Source organism: Pipra filicauda, unplaced genomic scaffold (assembly GCF_003945595.2).
Source record: "Pipra filicauda isolate LSUMZ 115617 unplaced genomic scaffold, ASM394559v2 scaffold1_size10287979_pilon, whole genome shotgun sequence".
In the NCBI taxonomy this organism is placed as follows: domain Eukaryota; kingdom Metazoa; phylum Chordata; class Aves; order Passeriformes; family Pipridae; genus Pipra; species Pipra filicauda.
Window position 1 is genome coordinate 699,350 of NW_024104310.1, and position 22,731 is coordinate 722,080.

General features: G+C 36.6%; 1 long non-coding RNA gene across 1 annotated transcript; it reads right to left on the reverse strand.

The window, feature by feature from the left end:
- Positions 1 to 763: 763 nt before the first annotated feature.
- Positions 764 to 22,393, reverse strand: LOC120323151. The gene is made up of 5 exons (XR_005563340.1): positions 22,197 to 22,393; positions 14,481 to 14,651; positions 13,086 to 13,133; positions 5,169 to 5,206; positions 764 to 3,699 (listed from the first exon to the last, which is right to left on the reverse strand). It is a non-coding gene; the product is annotated as an uncharacterized LOC120323151 (long non-coding RNA).
- Positions 22,394 to 22,731: the final 338 nt, after the last annotated feature.

A 22,731-nucleotide genomic window follows, 5' to 3' on the forward strand; every position in this document is an offset into this window, starting at 1 on the left:
ATTATTCTGCAGCTGTTCTTGGTAAGGCTTCTTGTCTATCTGGCATGGACACTGTGAGAAATTGCATTAAATAAGATCAATCACAGATTGTTTCCTTAGTTTAGCTCTTGTTATACGATTTTGATAGTTAATAGTAAGCATTACCAGATAGAAGTTCACAAAAATGGTTTAAGGCTGTTTAAGATTATACTGGGACAAAATAACCAAAAAACGTGACACAAATTTCAGACCACTTCCCCCTATCTCTCAAATGCAATGAGAGTCAGTTTGGGCCTTATAGAAATTATAACTCTTAATCAGAGTAATTAAAATTGACATCAAATGCCAAAAAAATCAGTGAGCCTGTTTGCTGGAGAAGACTGAGTTCCCAAATGCTCACTCATGCCTGCAGTGATGCCTCACCTGTCACTCTGCAGGTACAATTTTACCAGGCTGGCCTCACACTTCTTGACTTGTAACCCAGCCGGTTTAATATATTATGTATTTTCTTGACTAACTGCTAAGTAAGAATAGATTATTAGTCTAATTGCATTCCTTCTGATTTTTTCATTTATCTATGTGACTTTATATGTACTTATGACCCCCATTTTCTATTTTGTCCAATGTGTCTGACTTTAACTGAATCTTCACATCACCGATAAACCGTGTTTTACACCTCCTTGTTTAACTCAGATCTCTTCAATTCCCTTGTGTGTCTGTAACATAACCAATCTGGCCAAAGTCTTTCATTTCCACCCACAGAAATTTCCAAAACAAGATCATGATTCATTCTGTCGTGCTTTTATTCAGAACATAAACTTATGTTTAAATAGCTTCATGACTGGCATCTTCTCTTATAAAGTCTGAAGAACAATTTACAAAGGGATTTCCTTTCAGATCTCTGTTATTTATGAGCTGCATGACATAAGTGAGTAAAGCTCTTTTAAAGAGATAATGGAGCTTTTAGTGAATTTTCCCATTAATTGGTCTTAAAGAATTTCTGATGCTAATGCATTTGCAATCATTTTGTATGTCATAGTTTCAAAGCTCCAGTTGCTACATCTCTTATTGTGTTGCATCCAGGAAGGAAAAAGTAGCAGGGGGGGAGGAAAAGAGAAAACCACATACATACAAAGAAAAAAAAAACACAAAAACAAAGTAAAAAAAACGAATTAGGAGACAAAACTGAATTTCCATTTGTGTATAATTGGGTAACAACTTGAGAATTTATTATTAGTTACAAAATTCATTTTCTAAAGACTGGAAACAAGTGTTTATTTTAATTAGAGAAGACTATCAACACCTATCATAACACCGTAGGAACTGGCGATCTTTCAGATGGCCTTAATATACGAAGATAACTTTAAAGAGGTATTGCTGTTGTTATTATTATTAATGCTTTACAAGAAAATGTTGAAGTACCTTTTTTCCCCTTGATTTTGCTTGATGAACATTAGATTATACTATGAAAATGATGTTTTCTCGTTTGTTCTCTATAATTTCCTGGTTTGTTCTGTATAACTTTCCAACAGTGTTTAACATTTTCTTTCCTTTTTGACTGCACTGAGTCCCGAGGCAATGATTTCCACAGGATTTGGGGCTAAAACTCACTCTAGATTAGTACTGGTAAACCATTGTTACATAAATAAAATAAGGATCACTTCTCTCAGTTCTATTACTTCACATTTATCTACCCTAAGCTTCACATTCCGTATTATTTTTATTGTGTATCAAGTACAGTCAGGACTTGCCTATTTTCTTATGAAATGCTGCTGTACAGTAAGTGTGCATTTTTTTCAGCTTTGAACAATTTCAACTTCAAAGGATTCCCATCAGATTTTGTTACTTCAGCTATTCCCATTTCTAGATAATTTATGGATAAGTTAACAGCACAGATCCCTGAGGTAAGCTATTGCTCACTTCACTCCTTTGTCAATACTGACAACGTACCATATCTTGCGTTTTCCATTTTTTGACCAAGCGTTTACCTTGGAAACACCTTCTTCATGACCATTTACTTTTCACTCAGAAAAACCTTCAACAAGTTGAATTTCCAAACGCCTTTTGGAGATTCAGGTAGATTTTATGAACCAACTCTCCATTATCCACATCACTGCTAATATCACCAAAGAACTGTAGTATGTTTGTTCAGGCATAACTAACCTATAGAAAATTCATGCTTGCTCTTCCCTAATATATCCCACATATTGCCTGACTTGTGTGGCATAGCTGTAAGAATAATAGATTAACATTTCTTCAGATTTTCCAAAAATACTTCTTGAAATTTGGCATTGTATTAGCCACCTTTGAGTCCTTTGAGACATATCCCAGTGAAGGATTGCATACCAAGAGTTACAGTTCACCTGTAACAGTTGACTTCTGTTTAGGACTTCTGTGTAGCACATGGTTCTGGCAATGTATTCTGCAGTGCCTTTTTCTCTCACTTTAGTGTGATTCACATTCTCTTTGCTTATATGAAAGTACAGAAGTTCAGGTTTAAGAACCTCATTATACTTTTTCAAAGTGAGCAAACACACACACAGAAGGGTTGTCTGCTCAAGACACCATTTTTAGTCTTTTTTGGACTTTGCATATCTATACATTATCATCCATATGCAGAAGGAAGAATGAACATGAATAATGAATAAATTCAAGCTTCTTTGAAAAAATTGGTCAAAGGTTTTCAGAGGTCAAATGTTTTGCTAAGTCTGGTTGTTGATAAATAGCAGAATGTAGGAATCTATTTAAAACAACTTGGAGCACTGTTTGAGAGGTCCTTGTTCTCTGAGCAGGGTCATATGAAATGGTCATCTGATGCATGCAGAGCTTGATTGACAGAAATGATCAAGAATCTCACATAAAGCAACTGAATAGAAACAACAGGGTCATTTTACAAAATAAGCAGGATGAAAGCAGCAGTATTAATTTAGGGTATGACCAGGCTTCAGAAATCCATGTGTTTCAGCATTCACTGTAATTTTTCAGTGTAGTTCTCAGTAACAGGAGACAAAGGCATGTGGAATGTGACTCTTTAAGAGTACATTGATGTTATTGAAGTTTCCATTTCTTCTAATGTACTAAATCAAATGAATGTGCAAATATTTCAAATAATCAAACTGCTCTCATAAATTGAAGACTGAACAGTTATGACTTTTTCAATATAAAAAGAAAGAGGACCCAAGTCACTTCTCAACATATTCCTACTCAGTCTTAGTTTTGTAATACCAAATAGATATTTTAGAAATTATATTCTATAGCATACTCTACTGAAAAGTCGGTTTTGTCCAACAACATTGATTCCACTTCCTATCTGCAGCCTTGGCATGTTGCCCCTTTCTATCTCCTCAAGGCTTGCAGGAGGATCCAGACAGCAGGATGTTAAGGGACCTGCCCAAAAGGAGCTACTTCTACACATTTGCTTTGGAATCTCATTTTTATTTGCTTCTATTAACACACAAGGTGGGAACTGAGAGCTTTAAGCTGTTATCGGGATTGTATACAAGAATGAGAAAATGTGTAGATGTTTTGGTCTGTGTGGATCATCAGCTCTGTCCCCAGTCGGTATTTCTGGATGGCCAACAGATCCAGTATTTTCTTTATGCTGGTGCATTGCGGTGCTGCGGGAGCATTATGATTCTTTTCCCTTCTGGAAGGGCAGTGGATTTGGAGAGGATCCGTAGCCAGTACAGTGTCTATGTGCACAGGAGAGGCAAGGCTGAGCTGCAAAATATGTCAACAGAGAGAGGGTTGTTATCATTTCCGTGGTGGTGAGTGCAGGGAGGAATGCTGTATTGTTTACATTCTTTTTATATGCAGCCTGCTTACATTTCTGGTGTACTCCCCTTATCAATCACCTGCTGAATTCCTGCAGTGCATCATGTATGGACGAGCTCCAGTGGGTGGTTATTTTATACTCAGGTGCTGATAAGATTGTCTTTCTGTTTGCGTCAGCTTCTGCTCCACAAACAACCTCACTGACCCATTTCTCCAGTACTCTAGATAATAAGTGAAGGTTTTTCAAGGATTATACTGTTAAACTGAAATTAACCTTCAAAGAGCTTTAGCAGTGATGTTAATGTACCAACATATTACACAAAATGGCTTGCAATGCTTACTAATTCTCCATTATGGATGAGAGAGCTTGGGAAACTACAATTACTTATTTTGGGGTTTAAACTGGTCTCTGATATTAAACTGTATTTCACCAACCTCTGGATGTCTATAGTGGGAATAGCCACATATAAACTCACTGCCTCGTTTACTTCTATCTCTAACATGGACAAATAGGTACTTTAAATAGGTGTGATGCCCTGTGCTCTAGAAATGCCTGTTTGTCTCCTCTGACTAGAAAGAAAATCTGGATGATGAACCCAGACATAGATTGTCTACACTGCTCATGTCAAAATTTGGCAAAATGTAACTGACCATGTCTGCCTGGGATTAAGACATAACTGCCTAGAGGCAGGGTTTTTAAACTGCAGATTTCAGGGCCTCTGCTGCTTTCCTCTGGAGTGATTTGATGGTGGTCACTGGGAAGGTGAGGAAACATATTATTTCCATGGACTATATGTGTGCTGTAGTATCAGATCTCCCACTGCTATTATAGAGCATTTCAATCATCGATGGAATATATCCTCCAAGAAAATAAATAAAAATAAATTATGGCAATTTTGAATAACAGAGATACCTTTAAGACACTATTGGTCTTTCATTCTTCTTTTATTCAGGCCTTGAGAACTGGACGTCTCAGTTGCACAGCCTGTTTGACACAGCTTGTTTGCATTACACAATCTTGAAATGGTAAATAAGATTAATAGAAAAATATTTCTTATGTTAAATTTGAGCTGAAATTGTATTGTTTTGCACGTAGACTCTCTACGAAGAAAAGCAGAATTCATGGTTGTTTAGCCACATGCCTTTCTGTTCTTTGGTGCAACAAGAAGGAGGAATTTTCAAGACAGTTTATATCACATGCCATTGAGATATGCAAGATAAGTCCTATCATGAGGTTAACCTAATGTAGAGTTGTTCTGCTTTCAAAACAACATGTTTTAAAAACAGCAGCATTTAAAACAGCATGATTTGTTTTTAAAAAACACATTAATTAATAAAGGAGAATTTAATTTAGCAATGTATTTATAGATGTTTAGTACTGATACCAACATTCAACATTGAACAATATTGCTTACCTCCACATCCTTTCCTCAGTCAAGAAGTGTTTAGTTGTCTTGAGCAAGAATCAAACAAAAAAAACCATAATTACATTTGTATCCTTCCAGAAAACTGACTGCAAGAGGTAGCAGTGAATATTGAGTCTAAACTATTCACATTCTTAGCAATAAAAAAGAAGTGATATTTGCAGAACAAGTCAATTTTATTACCTAAAAGAAATTGTAGATTGGACAGAATCTGGTTAAATTAAAATGCATAAAAGGCCAGAAAATGTCATCAAGTTTTTTCAGAACAATTTCCATAAAATCATTTTATTTTTCAGAATTTAAGCAGACTTCAAATTTTCAAAAAATCAAAAGGAACTTTATGGGAGTACTCACATTAGTTGAGAGACATATTTTTCTGTAGATATCAATATTAATCTTTGTCAATAGATACAGACACCAAGATTCACACAAACTCTTTTGGTTGTTGATTACACAGCTCTGTATCTGGTGATGTAGTCAATACTAGTGCCTGTTGCAAATCCAGACCTTTGTGAGCAAGTAGTGCTTTTGTCAATAACTTCCATTAAGTGTCAATTGGTGTACTGATGTATTATATTTTAAAAAAATAAATTAATTTCACTATAGGTTTAATAGAAATCATATCATTTCTTCCTGAAAAAAATGCACACATATATGTTTGATATTTGTATAAGAACCAGTTTGTTCATTCAGAGTTTTGAAGTAGTAATTCTGTGAAGAGGTTTCATGATAGCGATTAAGTTTTATGACTCATTGTAGATACACAATCAATAGGCACAGTATATATTTGATTTTGCAATTTTTTTACACATCATTTTGGCTGTAAAAATTGAAGCCAGCTTCATAAAGACACTGTGGCTCTGTAATTGGAATAATTTGTACAATAGAATCAGTAGCAGGGGGAGCAAATGCCTTTTGGACTAAATTAGAATAACTCAGCTAAGCCATTGTGGGCTGAAAAGCTGTGGGTTAAGAAGTTACATATTCCATCCTTGTATGGAATAACTATTTTTCCAAGTTTAGCAATGTACATCAAAGCCCAATTCTTCATCTCAAGAGAAGACTGAACAATAGGTAAGCAATAAACCAAATCAAAACAAAGAAACAACAACAACAAAAACCCCAAAAAACCAAAAGCAAACAATAAACCCCCAAACTCACTCAATTGCTTCACTTTCCTCCACTTCTTTCCCTAAAGAACTGAGATGAGATAACGGCTTATATGGTTACTAGCACATACATATAGCAAACTGGCTACAACACAGCATGGAATGAGGTAAGAGGCAGGAAGTAGTTAGGGGTAATACACTCCAAGAATAGTTCCAGAGGTTAATTTACGATGAAATATATAGATTTATACATATCATTCCCCCCACATACATACCCTACCCCAAGGATTTTATTGCTTGGTCATGTGGTTTCATTCTTGGTGACTTTGTATCCTTAGCAGGAGTAAGGAGACTTCTTGGAGAACGTTAATGAGACTGTAGTCCCCCTCTCATTAGCAGTACATGTAGTAAGAGCTGTTCAGCATTTTAAGTGATAAAGATGTGCTGCTAGGCACCCTTCCTTCTTTGTTACCTGAATAACTGTGCCCTGTATTAAGCCCAAGAATGTTTACAGAAGAAACAGAGTCAACTCCTCTCTCAACACCTATAGCTCTACAAAATATTTCTCTTTCACTTTCCCTGGAGAAGTTTCCCCATTCTCTTCCTTAATCACCCTAGTAGGATCACTGGAAACCATGCCATTCAGGAACTATGACAGATGTGCCACAAAAAGATAATGAGAGTGCTGAGGTGCTGGAACAGGTTGCCTGAGAAGTTGTGGATGCCCAGTCCCTGGTGTTCAGGTTGGATAGGGGTTTGAACAACCTGATCTAGTGGAAAGTGACCCTGCCCATGGCAGGAAGTTGGAATTAAATGTTCTTTAAGGTATCTTTCAACCCAAATAATTCTAGAATTCTATGATTTCCAACTTTAGTTTTTGTCAACATCTTTTGCGGTGTTTTGTGGTATTTTTTTATTTGGGAAGAGTCAGTTACTTTTAGATAATTTTTCTTTTATTCCTCATTTCAATTTCCATCTCTGCCTTTCCTTGTCTCTTTAAAGCTCCTGCATGTGAAATATGCATCTTTTTTTATTTTAGAAGAATTTACTTGAGAGGAAGGGACATATTATTTCTAACATACTTATTACAAAGCAAGTTTCAAATCTTGTAGTTCATTTTCAAGCTGTGTGAACACTGGCTATTGACTGCTTAAAAGCAATTTCATTCATTTCCTGGAGTATCTGATCAAAAGAGTATTCAGTATAATTTCTAAGAGTATGAAGTTTAACTACAGTGAAATTTCCTACCCTGAAATTTGCTGATATAGAGGAAAACACAATGTATAACACTGCTGCACTTCAACCTTTACATTTGCTGGTTACAGTATTCATTCAGAATTTTTAGTTGCCCTCACAGAATAAGTCCAACTTATTTAATATGACTAGGAAGGGGACTGTTAGGATAAGACAAGAGCAGTACAAGCATGTGAAATTCTATTTGTCTACGACAGAGCCCAAGGGGCTCTGAGCTGCCTAATAGGAATCCATTCTCTACCAGTCTTCACTATGAAAAGCTAGAGATCCCTGAAGAAATGTTTATCAATGGTAATTGGAATGTCATGGCTTAGTATTGTATCATTAATTATATAATTGTATTTGATTAAAAATCCCTATAATAGCAGTTTGCACTTGATCTGGTCTTTTTGATGAAACTAAAAAGAAAATAACAGAAAAACTTACTGTGCATTAGTAATTGTTAAATTACATAAAGGATTAGTATTGCAACTTGCAGTAATCAGATTCTTATTCTGTTACAATGCCAGAAAGTATCACAGTTTCAAACAGTCCTAAGATTTGCATTTTGACTTCAGCCCCTTTTGTTAATGTTAGCCCCCGAATTTTACAAAGAACTTCTCATTGGTTTTAATGGAGAGTTATTTCCACTCTTAACTGCCAAATTTTCTCTGAAAAATGACACGAAAGGGGGGGGGGGGGAAAGGAAAATGAATCTAGAAAAAAGGTTGGATTTAGCCTGCTCCTGACTCTGTTTTGAAATTTTTCCCCATAATTTTTGTGTCCCATATAGGAGGTTGAGAACAATGGCAGCTTCTGAGTGTTCATGTTCAAGAAGCATTTGAACACCACTCTCAGGCACATGGTGTGATTCTTGGGGTGTCCTGCATGGAGCAGAAGTTGGACTCAATGAACCCGGTGGATTCCTTCCATCTCAACAGATTCTATGATTTTATGATATCCACAGCATTTCAGTGCACTTCATCTGCTTATAAAATGCTCTGAACAAGGTTCTTCTGTTTGTGGTGAATCTCAAAGTCCTCATGAGTCTGAGGTCAGATTTCAGCTGCCATGTTATTTGGGCAACAATGTCTTTAAAGGCTGGAGGTCTAACAGAAGAGTCATGAATGCTGTCATGTGATAGCACCCTTTGAACAAGTCTCTAATCTCTGACCCTGCTGTTCAATGACAGCACAGTTCAAGGACCCAGCAGTGTTTCCAGCATGGACAAAGCACACCCAGCCACAGAACCACTTCTAGCTCCTTTCTGTGCACTGACACAGACATAGTCTTGAAAACTGTGCCATGGATTGGGGCAGGACTGGGATACCGTCTCATTACCACAATTATTTCTTCAGCAGGCAACCTTCTCTGGCTCTGAGGGCATGTGGCAGAACTCACATGTGAAAACTTAAGCTAAATTTCTCAACGATCAGGGGGTGACCACACTCAAACTGCTGCAAGGGAATGGTCGTCTAGCGTCAAGGTGTTTAGCTCAAGTACTGACTTGGCCCTTGCTCACAGTTTGGGGCAGCGGATGACCGACAGTAGGGACCATCCCGACTGTATGGTTGTGTAGATGATTGTGCCACTGAGACCCTGGTTCCATGTAGTTTACTAACGTAGATATATCTTTTAAAAACTTGGCTTCTGTTCACATAAGTATATAGATGGGAGCCAAGCCATGAGCGGTAGTCAACTACGACCAACAATGTTGTAATTACGAAAATTTAATACCATTCCTGTGCACTGAAAAGTTCAGGGAAGCACTCTGCCTTTCAAAAATTGAATGTCTTTTAGTGGTCATAAGCTAATTGCATATTCATTTAAGTAATATTTATTAGCAGTAATGTATTAGAGACATAATGGTCAAAAAAAGAAAGACTAATATGTCTCTCACACATCAGTAAATGCAATCAACTTTCATAATGTTTCACCCCAAGGTTGTATTTTGAGGCCTATACAAGGAAAGATAAATAAATCAGGGAGAGGTGGTTGTTCATGATATTACTGTTTGTCTCATAGGTGACTGATTTTAATAAAGTTAAAATTTCAAGAGAACACCCCAAATGTGTTCTCTGTGCTTGCAGTCTGTTAGCCTACATTCATTTGGCCAGGCCAAATACAAAGAAGAAAATCAGTGTTGCTGTTGAATTCTATTTAGTGCCTTATGTTAGAGATTTGTAAAACTGTCCCTCGCTGACTTGGAGATAAGTGGAATAGCAATGAATTCAGCTTCAGGCAAGCTGCTTTTCAAGCAGACCTGTCAGGAGACAGAAAGGCAGTTCAGAGTAATTCATTCTTGTGTTATGTCTCAAGTGACTAGTGAAGGTATAGGGCAGATCTGAAACCAAAATAACATTATATACTGTAAAAAGAAAAAAAAACCCCAAAACCAAAAACAAAACCAAAAACCAAAATAAAAAGACCAAGCACCTACAAAACCCAGCAAAAACCCAAACCCAAAGGATACATCACGTTTGTAGAGGACCACAAACATCAGAGAAGACATAGGAATCAGAATCCAGGAATTAATTGTCAGGAAAAAAAGAGTCCATGCCCATAAGTGCTTTTATCAGAATACACAATCCAGAGTACAGTAGAGCAGTGGGTTTAATTCATTTTCGGTATTTTTACAAAATGCCTCTTCAAGAAAACAGTCTCTGGGGCATAAAGTGCAAATGAACCGTGAACACAGAGATCACCTGTTGGAAAATAATGTCAATAGGAACAAATAGAAATATGCAGAATCAGCTTGCAGCAGTGTACTACAACTAAGCAATTCAGCCACCAAATAATTTTTCCCCTGAGAGCAAAAAGCCTTTAATCAGTATCCAAACTGAATTAAGAGCTTCCAACGGAGCAAGTACTTTCACTTAATTGAGGCAGTAGGACTAGTACCATGGATGAAATCATAGACATAGTCATAGCACCACAACCTTTTTCTGTTTCAGAGAAATGTAATGGAATATTCTTTCTATGTTTGGAAAAAATGATAAAGATTTATGGCAAAAAAATGTATAACAAAAAGTGAGAGGGTAACTTCAACTTTTGTGATTTAGATTTATGACAGTATTAAATATTTTGAGTTAATATTATGTGTGTCTATGAAATGCTAATAAATAATAATATAGGAAAAACATTAAATGGACTCACAAAGAAAGACACTTTCTCTCTCTAATAGTTCCTGTGAGATGAATCACCCATGATGTTTCAGTACTTGGAGCCATTTTCAATGTGGGTTTTATTTAACAGTAGAAAAAAAATACAGATAGTTTTAAGGCACAGTTTGCTACCTCTGCTCACTCTTAATAGAAGAGCAAAATAACAGGGTAGGAAAAGATGTGTCCTTTTGTCTGACTAATCATCATCTCTCCTTGCCACAGTCTAGGAATGTTAACTTACCTCTTTAAATTGAACTGATATTTAAAGCTTTTTCTGTTAGCAGTACATTAAGAATCCTCTGTTTGCAATTCAAATGTCAGCTACAGCTGAATGACCTGAGCATATGCAGGAACAAGGTGCTACTGGCCAGAGGAGAAGCCCTATGGTAAAATATTAATGATACGCCATGGAGCATCCTGGCTGAGTCTCAAAGTAACTGTGCTCCTGGCTACTGTAATCCTTTTTCCTCTAGAATGTAGATGGTGAATGACATGATGGAGCAAATCCCTGACAGACAAATAAAAAAAAGTTAAAGATACAAGCTATAGACAAGGGAAGCTGAAGTGACTAGAAGGACATGTGATGCATGTAGAACCGGCTACTAATAGTGGTAACTTTTTGCCATGTCTTTGGTATGGTGGTAGAATTGATGAGGAACTGGGACAGGTGACAGTGTGGGACTGGTCACAGAGTCAGAGTTTCCAGGAAAGCAACATGTATCTGGTTTTGATATGGCCTGAGTTTCTCAGATTTAATAGTGGACTGTAATAGATGCAAGTAATTGATTTCTTTAGGCATCATTGCACTCAACAACTCCTTTCACTGTCTTGCCAGCTGCAAACTCTGGGAAGGAGAATGTCCACGGAAAACACCTGAGAATTTTCTCTGCCCAAATTTAAAAAAAAAAAAAAAAAAAAAAGGTTTGCTCCACTATTTCAGCCGTTTCCCAAACTCAGCAGTCAGGTGCAATATAGATGGAGCCTAAAGGCTCTAGAAAATGACTGTACATGGCAGATATGCCAGAAAGGAAGGAGAGAAAAGATTCCAGTAATGCTTAGAAGATGAAAAGTTAGGAAGAAAATGGAGTAGCTAAGTGTTACCACCCAACAGAGAAAATAAATGCAACCAATTGATTAGAACAATTATAAAATCTCAGACAGTCATCTTTATTTTTGTCATCAGATTTCTTCTTTTGGTGGTATACATGACTGCATTCTAAATAAGGAAAATGCTCTCAAATTGCGTTGAACTTCAGAGTTTATAAAACATAAAATTAAGAATAGTCAAGAGATATTAAAGGGGAAAAATAATGAAAAGCATGAAAAACATAAGAAATAATTTACTTCCAGTTCATCTTAATTTTATTTCTAATACGCAAGAGCAACATCAGTCTCAATATTTTGCTGGAAAAGCACTTTTGTTCCCAGTATTCAAGTACAACTAAAGGTATATGGACTGCTGTTTCAACATTTCTGCTCATCTGTGTAAAAAAATTAAAGCAAGTAGAGGAAAACCAGGAAAAATTACAATAGCAACAGCAGTGAAGCACCCTATGGCTGCCCTTTACTGCAACAGCAGGTGTTGGCTGACCAATGGGAAGGACATGGGATCCACAGTGTCTTCTTGAGAAAAAAAGATGTTATTCAAACAAAAATATCTTGTGCAGTTAAAAAATGTCCTGTTCTGAACTTCTTCAATGCTTCAATAGCAGAAAGAGGAAACTTCATGAACTGTATCACAATAACCTGTACATGATTCTTCCTATTGAAAAATCCTTTTGTGATGAGAACAACAGTACTGAATAAGATTATAATAATTCTACAAGAATTAAATACCTACACGTTTTTGTTCTAAACAAATTAGATACCTTTGGGGAAGACAGTTTTCCAATATGCTTTTTTGAGATATTTGTTAGAATTCCTTGTCAGGATATGAAACCACACGTATTTCCCCAAGGGGTCATAATGTTAGATAAATTTAAGGATATCAAGACTTAATTAAACTTTGAATGATAGATTCCTAAGAAAGAGTCTGTCTTAGGCCCTTTTTAAAGTTTGAAGTGGTATTTCATATTGTTATGGATAGGTTTGTGCTAGATATTTTTCAGTTTACCTGAGTAATATGTTCCTGATTCTTATGATATCTAGTATTTACTTACCTGTTCTTTCAGACCGTGGCTTCAAAAAACATTCAACAAATTTATTTCTTGCTACTGGAAACTGTGACAACTTATTAAAGTAGTTGTTTTTATACAGCATAAGTGCATTTTTTTTTAATAATTTCTGTTAAAAGAAAATTCAAGATAAGTATAAGAAAAATCTCGAACTAATGAGCAGACAAATGAAATTAATTTGACAGAGGAAATGAAGGAATGGAAAATTAAAAAGAGGTATTCACTTACATATTTTTCCTGAGTCTGGAAGAAAGGAGGGACAGACATCCTGAAAGTCTCACAGTAATGATAAAAGAAGGAGAAGAACAAGGTTAGCATTGATCTTTACAAATCTCCAAGTTGTGAGCATTATTCGCAAAAAATATTTTTGAGTGTCACTGAAAGCTTAGGAGTGTGGAACTGTGATTATGGATGAATCTGATGAACTAGTTAAGCATCAAGCTCTGTAGTTCTTCAGTGTCTTTCCCCCTCCGCCCCTTTTTTAATTCAGAACATAAGGAAAGACTACAGGGAGAGAAGTTGCAGGGTCCTGCTCTCACTCAGGAAATCACAACATCACAGAGTCATTGGGGTGACAGGGACTCCAGGAGGTGCTCCAAACTGGGTCAGTGAGAATTCAGATGAGGTTGCTTAGTGATTGATGCAGATCGGTCTTGAAAATCTCCACAGATGTGGAGATTTTATTATGTACACAGATAAATTATTATGTACACAGATAATATGAAGAGTGAATATCACACTCAGCTTGCTGACAGGAAGAAGAAGCTAGATGGATATTTTGGATTGCTCATAGTGACACTCTTAAATCCTTCTAAATTTGATTTAAAAAAAACCAACTGAGAACTTGGTGAAAATGTTACAGCAGAATGCAACAGCAATCATACCAGTAACTCACTAAAAACATTATAGAAACATTATGTATGTTTCTATACATACATAGAGGAGAGCAATACAGTCAACTCTTGAACTTTGCCTATCATAACTGAAACCCAGGACATTTTACTAAGGAAAAGTAAAAGTAGAAAAGAACAAAATACTAGTTAGGTCAACTCCCAAGAGAGTTTTAATTAGCCAAGAACAAAAAAAGATTGTTCTAGAACAGTTGTCACCTGTGAGAGGAAGAGTTTTCTCAAGGAATTAAAGGTACCTAGAGGTGGCATCAGCAGGGATGAAAGTTTTTTGCCTTTCAGTGTTCTCAGAAAGACAATACATCTACATTTCTTATATCTCTCAGAAAGGGTGATAGAAAGTGTTTGTGCCATTTCTCACAGGTTTCGTAGTAATTAGATGTATTCACTCAGCTGAACTTCTCATTTTTACATTTTTACATTTTTTACAGCAGTTGCTGTGTCAGGAAGTAAAGAGGAAGAAAAACAGGTTGGAGAGTTTTTTCTTCCCATTCCAAAAAATAATGAAATATTAAAAAAAAAGTTTTCTAATGCATTTTATTGGATATCCAGAAATCTTATGAAATAGCTATTTTTTTCTCTCACACTGCTAATCAGATAAGTTTCCTAATGTTCTACAAGGCAGCAAGAAAACTGTCTATACTTAAAGGTCTTTCAAAGAGTAAGTAACATCAAGTTTATGAATTCCATAGCACTTAATGTCACTCTTCAGTACCATTGTTAAAGGTCCAATGTAAGGCACAGATGAGATCAGGAACTATCTTCTTCCCAGAACTGTAAATGGTCATTTAGAGTATCTTTTCTGAAGACATTAGAAGGGTGGTGTATTTGATGTGATCTGATTTTCAGCAGATGCAACTGTTGATTTCTTTCCATTATGTGTTACCTGTAAAAAGAAGAAAGCATTTTTTTAGTAGCAATCCCTTTTGCAAAGCTGACTCACAGAAATACTGCAGTCAATTCATATGTTGGGTTATTTTCCACTCATACACCTGAGCAAATAACTTTCTTATCTCACAGAATGTATTCTACTCTGTAGTCTTCCTTATATTGTTAAAGACATTGTTAACAGAAAATCAGATTGGAGTTTTGTTAAAAAGTGTAATTCTGGAATAAATGCAGTCCAATCCATTATTACATTTTTGGAAGACTGCAGTAATGAACTAAAACTTCAAGTGTAGTATTTCTAATTGTAATTAATGTTATTTTTCTGAATAATTGATTTTCCTAGTAATAAAAAGCAGAGAATAAAAATTATTCTTGTGTACAGTCATTATATTAAAGGGCATATTTTAATTATTGTCTAAAGTATATGTTTACATGTGCTAAATCATCATTTTATTTGATTTTTTCCTTTAAAAGATAAAACATTGTAAAACAAAGCCCAAAAGCCAACAGCTTAATTTAATGTACAATACCATTACTCTCCTCTGCAAGGGAAAGACAGCAGCAGCTAAATTTAATTCTGATATATCCAGTACTTACCCTTTTGACCTTTAGGTCTAAATCCATTTCTTTGTATGAATTAGTAGGGGAAGGGGTACAGAGAAGAGGATGGCAGAGGGAGATGAATGGAGAAGTGAAAATGACGTGCTGTCTTTCATTTAAAAGAAATTTCAGACTGAAAAATGGAAATAATTTCAAAATTATCTGATGGATGGAATTAAGTCCTCAAAAAACCAATAATGTTTTTCTTAATGCCACTAGACACAACCCTGCTGCTCTTTTAGTGGTTTTGGTTATAGGAGGAGATTCTCTGGCATGAGATTACAGTGAACAAAATTTTTGCTAGATTTAGCTGGCCAGACAAAACTACTACTTGAGACACGTCAGTAAGACACACAGATGGTGTCTGTGACTTTGTGTGTCCATCCTTGTGGAACACTGTCCTGGGAAGGACAAAGAGGAGTGGCTGGGACAAGGCGTGCCTTGCCTAGCCCTGCTGCCTGTGGAATGTTGGAGCCAAGCTAAAGCTTTTAGGAGGGGCTCTGTCTTTCCATAAAAGTGATAAACAGTGTACTCTGATCCAAAAATCTTTCCTTTTAACTCAAAAAACCCAACCAAACCTCACACAGCTGATTTTCCTAGCGGGTGTAGTTCACATGCACAGCAACATGTACAACTGCAAATGCAAAAGGATTCAACTTTTTAAAATGGTAAATAAATAATTCAAAATAAAAAAAAAAAATAAAAAAAAGTTCTTAGGTGTGTTCATTGTCCTATATATGTATGGTGATACTAGATAATAAACCTTAAATTACCAAAGTTTATATCTAAAAGGAAGAGTATATGGAGTAACACCAAGTTAATCCTGTACTGAAAAGAAGGGTAATTCTTTTCCTGGCCTTTATATGCTTTACATTCCACCTCTTGATCTTTCACTCACACTAGTTTTGTTTGTACTTTCTTTGCATGTAATTTTCTTGGTGCTTTTAAGGGAATTGGAGGCACGAAATGTGAAATCGTCGTAACAGTTTATTATGGAAGAAACATATCAGCTATTTTTTGTGAAAGAAATTTATCCATTATATATTACAGGGGAATATGATTCACAGATTCTTCTACTGTGGACATCTAAGGGTAAATCCAGAGGATAACCAAAGGTATAATAGAACTAAGCCCTGGAGATTATTGTTAAATTAAAACCAAAATATACTATATAAAAATAAAATAAGCACCGTTCATTTTCAGTTCTTAACAAAAGTATACCAAAGATTGTATTAAGGAAGTTCTTTGTTTCATTAATTTAAATAGTTTTAACTTACATAAGCATTGAACTGACTTTCTTTTCATAATATGAGATTGTTTCACATCTCACCTGAGACTTGCGGACCAAAATAAATGTACAGTCCCTAAATTTATAGTTTTGAGTAAGTCCAAACATTTCATCACAAAGGTCCAAAACCACTACAAATATCTTAGAACATTTTAAGAAAATGAAATAATATCATATAGACATTATACTTGGAAATTTTTATTCAAAACTGTTTATGTAAACTTATAAAAAGCCAATATTGAGGAGAAAAATGGAAGTAAAACCATAACGATGGCCACTACATCTGTGTGGTCTACCAAATTTCAAGATAAATGGTAAAAAAGGGAGGAAGCGGTAAATTGCCAATATTTTTGGGTGACCTCCCAGTCCTGCACAGCAGTAACTTCTTGCAATATTTAAAATTCCAAATAGTGATAATGAGTCTTGAATTACATATTTTTATTACCATACATTTTGCACAGTCATATTATTGGCAAGTGATAAAGTAAATAAAAGCTATGTACAGGTTTTTCAACATATGGCAATACACTTTTTTGGCCTTTCTGCTTTGTTTCACCAGCATTTTTAGGAAGCTATTTTAGGATTTTACTGAATTTAAATTATAGCAACTGTGCTACTTAGCCTGATGTCTTAATGCATTACAGACACATTAACCATGCTGGGTGCAGACAGGGAGTTCATGAAAGTAGATAACCAAGCAGAGTAAAGAAATTTTATAAAGAAAATGTTTTTTGTGAACTGAGTAATTATTAAGTACTCAAAACTTTACTTGAAATGCAAAAGATATCATACTTTACTTTTCCTAATGCTAACATATCTTCTATTTCTTTGACTACAAAACTTTGAATAATTAATATATGGTTTTAGATTTTTAAAAGCAATAACAGATGTAATACATGCACTCTTTAATATCTAAAAGATATGCATTTCTCCCACGAAATTTTCATGTTCAACATCTTATTAACTGTCATAATAACCTGTTATAGCATAAGAATTTTAGTTTCTCTGAATCATGTAATGTGGGAATTATTTCTATATCAACTCACATTGCTCAAGGTAATGTGTGAATTTCTTTGAGAAGATCTTATTCATTGCAGTCTAAAGAGATATGCTGAAATCACCAGAGTTTAATGTGACACAGATGGAAAGCTAAACACAAGATATCTCTTATCACCTGAGTTTTTATAATAGGAATGCCTGTTTTTTATTAATAGATCAGCCAAAGCTGTAAGAAAGTTTGTGATATCATGAATATTCATGGAGAGAATATATAAGTGCCATTGTCAGTGTTGTTAATGAGCTGCTCAATATCTGCACATGGTTATACAGTTTATTCAGAGTCTTTAAAAAAATCTTCTTCTCTTATTATGGCTTTTCAATTGTAGTATAGTATTATAGATGCAAACTAATATGAAAGCCTAGAAGAATTTTGCAAATTCTTTGACATTTAGCAATATAAATATAGTGTCAACCTCTGAAAATGTGAAAAAAACTCACCCTAAAATCAAAAATCCAAATCAGACCACATACAATCACCAATACGTCCTTCCTAAATCTGTTTCCTAGGTAACTACTAGATCATGATAGGACTAACTTACAGTGTAGAGGAGAATAACAGTCTGCAACGTCTCCATGTTAAGATTTGTGAAAAAGGTTTCTGCACCAAGGGTAGTGCACTGCAATAGGCACGGATCAGTGACACGTAAAAATTATTGTCTTAAGCTGTAAGATTTATTTCTGTTATCTTTATTCATTTTGGTTTAGATTATTTTTCCCTATTTTTTTTTCTAATTGTTACGCAGTATGAAAAACACATATTGAAGTTGAGTCTTATTACACCGACTACCACATAGTTTCAAATTTAGGGACTGTGCCTTACTTGTTGATAGAAAGACATAATGGAAAGAAAAAGTGGAGAAAGTTTTTGGTTTCATTATGGGAAATAGAGTCATCATGGGATTCATCTCACCTACCTTTGACCATACAAAATTCATGTGCCTGGGAATTACTTTCTCATGAGCTTTAAAATAAACAAGCAAACAAATCAATGGAAACTGGGGTGATCTCCACAAGGTGCTTTTCTATAGAGTGAAAAGTAGCAAACCAGTACTGCATGCATATACTTAGGTACACATCGTCCATGGAAGGAAAGAACCCCAGGTATCGAAGTCTTCTAAAGAGTTACTGATTCTGTAAACAAAAGCCTAAATGCATTACAACTCACTATTGAAAAAAAAAGTTTGTGGAAAGCTGAAAGATAGTTAATTCTCACAGGTTACTTGGCACCTCCATGCCTAATCTCCTCATTTTTGAATTCAAGATTCTTACTTCGGTCAATCATCTGAAATATACAACCCTCCCCCCCAAAAAAAATCCAAACCCCCTCCCCCCTTTACTACAGGGGTTTTTCATTTCAGTAATATGAAGTGAAACCTATTTTGTTTCTGGTCAATAGTTTTCTGATTGCAGGGCTAGGAAATAGGGACACCTGACTGTGTCACATAAATGATAGGTAAATCTGGTTCAATTTGAGACTAAGGCAATTTGGAGCAATTCTACCTTCAGTTGTTTGGGTTCAGCTTCTACTGATTCCCTTAGGAATGGCACCTTGAACTGTGATGAAGAGAGTATTTGCTATCAGAAATGCATGAATATAAAAAAGCAGTGGGAAAAAGTATTATTTGTTCTTCTGAGGATTTACCAGTAATAGTTTTATCAAGATTTAGAGCTGACAGTCCATCCTGGAACATGCTGAGCACACAAACTATGAACTAGAAGATCACTTTATCCAATTTTAAAGTGTTGAGCCAAAAATGAGAGCTGAATACAGGTGACTGGCTAAATAGCTCAGCACTGACAAGTTGGCCTAACTGCATTTGTCAAAGTTGGGGCCAGTGGACATGTTGCAGGACAGAGATTTTGTAAGAAATAGCTGAGATACAATCCTAGTGAGAAAGATTTTGGCATTGTTTTTAAAACCCATGCACAGTCAAAACAGTAGTTTCTGCTTTCTAACTTTTGCTAAGGAAAATGGACAAAATCATGGCATTTGTACCACTGGATGACGTCTTTTCTCCCATGGGTATGGCTTCATCTTTTACAAAGTCATGATGAGAGCTGTGTGATAATATTGGCATTCAGAGCAAAACTGCCACATTTTTTGGCTTTCCTCCAGTTCCACTCAGGCACAAGCAATTCTGGCATGTTGCCAGACATATTTTTGTGTTCATTCTCAGTCACTGAAAGCAGTTCTTGCCACCTCTGTTTTTCTTAAGGTTTTTTATCCCATTAAAGGTGACGGCCATGAGTTTGGGTGGAATCATATCATGCACAAGCATTTCAGAAGAAAAATGAAGATAGGAATGGAGGCTCCATGGCTTGTGAGTGGCAGCTACACTTGCACAGTTCAAATTTTCTATTTGAACTGATGTTTTAACAAAAATCCAGAGGTTGTTTTTCTGTGTTTTATTTTGCTAGCATTTGTCAGCATTACAACATTTACCAGTTTACTTGCTTTGGAAAACCTGCCCCAAAAGGTCTGCCCAAAAGTGTGGAGGAAGAGGTGCCTTTGAGTACAGCAAGGTGAGCCTGCAGCTCATCCCATGGGGTCAGCTCCTCACCGTGTCCACACTGCACGTGGGTCCTGTAGTTTCTTTCAGGCATAGTGAGCAAGCTTTGCAAGAGTCCATCCTGTCTGTTCCTGTGTCTAAATAGAGTGGGGAGAAGAAGGAAAGAAACAGTCCTGTCCTGATTTACCAGGTATTGACAACTGGGTAACTGATTTCAGTGTGAAATAAGTACCTTCAGTGATGGAATGATGGGTTCTTCTTTTCCCTGTCCTCTGACAAAAAAAAACTTTCGAGAACTGTGTTCAGGATATCTGGACACCTAACTTAGTTACAGCTAGATACGGTGTCTTTTTGTTTGTTTTCCTCTTTCTTTTTAAACAGTCGTGTGCCTTCTCCATGCTCTGTAGGTGTAAAAGTTGTTGGTCCCTGCCTAAAAGGATACAATTCACCTCAGGTGCAAGTGACACAGTGCAACACCCCTGAACTCATGCGGACAGTAGTGAAGAGCTTAGCAGGCTGCTTTTCTAAAGCACACTATTACAAATTTGTAAGGACTTTCTATCTGCATTTTCAAGATTATAATGAGTAGACATTGCCTGAATAATTGAATGTAATCTACTTCCACAAAATTATATCTGTCATATGATAGACCTCGTAATTAAATAATTGGAGCTGGAAACCTAGAGTTTTATGGCACCTAAAAAAAAAAAAGGCAGCATTCAGTAACAAAAGTGAATATCAAGAACTGTCATTAAGACTCAAAGATTTTAACTTAACAAAGTGAGACGATTATGTAAAAATGTAACTCTGCACTGCTAAGATTTTTGCCACACTTCTCTCCTCTTTGACATGTGTTGCCACTCACAATATTCTCTAGCGGATGCTACTGTTTGTGCTTTCACTATTGTTAAAATGACTAAAACTCACAAAATTTTGCAATCAGAATTAATATATTCTTTTCTTGTTTATTTCAGCCAACAGATGCAGGTGTATATAACAATCTATACATATTTAAAACTTTGGGTGAGAAAGGAACTATTTAGGGTGGCTCTTAAACACTCTAACAAGGAATAATATAAAAGATTTATGAAAGAAGCTGTGAGCTGGAGATCAGATCAACAGTTGTATGATAAAACCTTACCAAATCCTTCTACCTAAGGAGTGTGCTTTATTGAAAATAGTGGAAGGATTATATGTGGACACTAGCAGTTGTACTTGTCAAAGAATATGACATAGGTTGACTGGCATTAATGCCTTCTGTAGTGGGTTGACCCTGGTCAGATACCAGGTACCCACTAAAGCTACTCTCTCACTCTCCCCTCTGCAACTGGACAGAGGGGAGAGAAAAAAACAGCTAAGAATTCATGAGCAGAGGTAAGAGCTGGGAGAGGTTCAGTGACTGATTACCTTCACGGGCAAAACTAGACTCAAAGTGAGGATAATACTTATATTTATTACTAACAAGATAAGAGCCAAAGAGTGAGAAATAAAACAGTCTTAAAAACACCTTCCCCCCACCCCTCCTTCCTTCCATGTTCTCCCTCCTCCCTCCCAGCAGTGCAGGGGGATGGGGAATGGGGGTTATGGTCAGTTGTTGTTTCTGCTGCTGCTCAGGGAGAGGAGTCCTTCCCCTGCTCCCACGGGGTCTCTCCCACGGGAGACAGTCCTTGATGGACCTCTCCAGAGTGAGTCCATCCCTTGGGCAGCAGCTCTTCCCAAACTGCTGTCCTGTGAGTCACTCCAAGGGTGCAGTCCTTCACTGATGAGCTGTACTGACGTGGGTCCCCCACAGGGGCCACAAGTCCTACCCAGGAAAAACCTGCTCCAGTGTGGGCTTCCCTCTCCACAGGCCGCAGGCCTCTGGCAAGACCCTGCTCCATCCTGGGCCTTCCACGAGGTCACAGCCTCCTTCCTGCATCCACCTGCTCCACCATGGGCTCCTCCATGGGCTGCAGAGGGGTCTCTGCACCTCAGTGGTCCCCCATGGGCTGCAGGGGCACAGCTGCCCCACCATGGGCTGCACCACAGGCTGCAGGGCCACAGCTCTGGTGCCTGGAGCACCTCCTGCCCCTCCTTCTGCACTGACCTTGGTGTCTATGTTGTTGTTCCCATGTTCTCACTCCACTCTTTCCTAGTTGGAATTTCTTCTGCGCAACAATCTTCTGTTCTTAAATATATTATCCCAGAGGTGTTACTATTGCTCCTGACTGGCTCAGCCTTGGCCAGTGGCAGGAAGTCCATCCTGGAGCCGGCTGGCATTGACTCCATGGGACAAGGGAAGCTTCCAGCAGCTTCTAACACAAGCCAGCCCTGTAGCCCCCCCGCTACCAAAACCCAGCCACAGAAACCCACTACACCTTCCCATTAATAAGCTTTGAATTGCTGTTTACTAATACTTAGGTAGGACATGATACTTTTCTTTCATTGTATGTTATTGTTTTTTTTTAATCCAAGATACACAAAATTCTAGAAATAGTTATATTTTTAAAGTATGCTGATATGTTAACAGAGTAACTGATTCTAATACCTTTTCATCTCTAGTTTTTCTTTCCATGATACATCTGTACATCTATCAAAAACTATTTTATGAAAATATTTATATATAGAAGAACAAAATATTA